This window comes from Gekko japonicus, unplaced genomic scaffold, assembly GCF_001447785.1.
Source record: "Gekko japonicus isolate JY-2015 unplaced genomic scaffold, Gekko_japonicus_V1.1 scaffold3798, whole genome shotgun sequence".
In the NCBI taxonomy this organism is placed as follows: Eukaryota; Metazoa; Chordata; class Lepidosauria; order Squamata; family Gekkonidae; genus Gekko; species Gekko japonicus.
Genome location: NW_015177131.1, coordinates 41,682 through 44,389, shown reverse-complemented (window position 1 = coordinate 44,389; position 2,708 = coordinate 41,682).

The following is a 2,708-nucleotide window of genomic DNA, read 5'->3' as shown; positions in this document are numbered from 1 at the left end:
TAAACTTAAGAAGCCTCCAGGTCCAGATGTCATGAACCCATGGGTTCTTAATGAACTAAAATGTGAAACATATATAACTTGTCACTAAAATCAGCCTCTGTGCCAGACAACCGGGAAGTAGCAAATATTGCACCAATTTTCAAAAAAGAGTCCAAAGGAGATCCAGGGAATTACAGGTAAATTAGCCTAACATCTGTTCCAGGTAAATTAGTAGAAATGCTGCTAAAGATAGAATTATTAAGCACAGTAAGGTACAAAACCTGCTGAGGGAAAATCAGCATGGATTGTGCAAAGAGAAGTCCTGCCTCAACAACGTTTTGAAGTTCTTTGAGCAGGTTAACGTGTCATGACCCCCTCCCCCCCATGTGCTGGCTCTGGACTTTGACTCAGAAGCCTCCAAGGAGCATAAGGAGCCAGAGACATGGCCTAAAGGAGAGCAGGAACTTCACAAGACCTCTGCAGGGCAGATGCCCCTGGTCCATCTGCTCCAGAACTCGCCACTGAGGAACCTGCAGTGGGAGATCCTCCAGAACTTGCCAATGAGGAGCCTACAGAAGGAGCTCCTTCTCCAGAACTCTGTCCCCCCCAGGTCCTGAGGCCCATAAGCACCAGTGCAGGACTCGGTCCCCAAGCCCACCGGAATCCACCTCCACCTAAGCAGGAACAGTGAAGGCAGGGGGCTTGTGCCAAGATACCCAGCGAAGACACAATGCCAGGCCAGCTGCCTGTGCTCCACCTCCTGAACTAGTTCATGGTGGATTTTTTGCAGGATTCTGGCTCCAGTTAACCCTAGCTATATGTGTCCCAGGTGCTGCTTCCAGAGCAGGTGGAGCACCTGTCCTCTCAGCCTATTTATGCCTTGGGCTGGGAGGAGAAGCTTGCTGGATCAACTATACTAGGTATAAGCCTGTGTCCCTGTTTGTGCTATCTGCTTTTGGCTCCTTGCCTCCTGTTCCTGCTGTTGCTCAAGCCTCATTATGCAAGCTTGAGGGCACTTCCACTCAAGGAGACTTGACTGGCCCTGCTTGTAAAATACAGGACAACAAGCATATGGATAAGAATAGTTGGATTTCTAAAAGGCTTTTGACTTGGTACCTCACCAAAGACTCCTGAATAAGCTTAGCAGTCAGGATAAGAGGCCCAGACTTCTTATGGATTAAGCATTAGTTAAATTACATGAAGCAAAGAAGAGTGATAAATGGACAGTTATCTCAATGGAGGGAAGTGAACAGTGGAATTCCATGAGGATCATATGGGACCAATGCTATTCAATTTGTTCCTTAATGATGGAACTGGGAATGAGCAGTGTAGTAACTATGTTTGCAGGGGATACCAAATCATTTAGGATGATGTAAACCATGGGTGGCCAAACGGCGTCTCAGGAGCCACATGTGGCTCTTTCACATATATTGTGTGGCTCCTGGCAGGGTGGCTGGGGAAGCGAAGGGGAGGCATGCCTCCCCAGTCTTCCCTTCCCCAGTAACACAGTGTTCACCTCCCTGGGTAGGTTTGAGGTGTGGGGGGGGGAGCAGAGAAAGAAAACAACTTTAACTTTAAATGCATTCTCAAAGGCCCTCCCCCCAGCCAGCTTGGAGAAGGCATTTGTCTCTTTAAATCCCTTCGCCAAGCCAGCTGGCATGGGGTGGGGGTGGGGACTTGGAGGATGCATTTAAAGTTAAAGTTGCTTTCTTTCCACCTCTCCCTCCCCCCATCTATTTTATATCATTGGACAAATAAAGGTCATTATCAATATGGAACATGGAATATGTTTTAGCACTTGACTGCAACTGTACATTTTTAGGGGCTATGACTGAATGTCAAAACCCAGCTCACTCTGACCCAAACATGTGGTGTCATGGTTGAAATACCTGGTTCTCATAATCATGTACTTATCACACATCTGATCCCACCCATCAGTCTTAGTCTTATTTGTATAACATAGATTGCAAAGCCTATGGGCAACAGCCCTGCCTCTTGTATGTTCTTGTACTTAGCACCCTGAAGTATTTTTTGTTGTTGTTGTTGTTGTTCAGTCGCACAGTCGAGTCCGACTCTTCACAACCCCATGGACCAGATTACACCAGGCCTTCCGGTCTTCCGCCGTACTCTAAAGTTTGCTCAACTTCATGTTCGTTGCATCTATGACACTGTCTAACCATCTCATCCTTTGCAGTCCCCGTACATTTCAGCATACTAAAGGAGCTTGTAGATGTAATTTCAGAGCCTCTAGCATCATCTTTTAAGACTTTGAATAGCTCAGCTGGGATACCATCACCTCCACTACCTTTGTTGTTAGTAATGCTTTCTAAGGCCCATTTAACTTCACATTCCAGGATGTCTGGCTCAAGGTCAGTGATTATACCGTCGTGTTTGTCAAGGACATTGAGGTCTTTCTTGTATAGTTCTTCTGTGTATTCTTGCCATCTTTTCCTAATCTCTTCTGCTTCTGTTAGGTCCCTACCGTTTTTGTCCTTTATCATGGCCAGCTTTGCATGGAACGCTCCCTTGATTTCTCCAATTTTCTTGAAGAGTTCTCTAGTCCTTCCCATTCTATTGTTTTCCTCTATTACTTTGCATTGTTCATTCAGGAAGGCCTCCTTATCTCTCCTTGCTGTTCTCTGGAAATCTGCATTCAGATGGGTAAATCTTTCCTTTTCGCCTTTGCCTTTCGCTTTCCTTCTTTCCTCTGCTATTTGTAAAGCCTCATC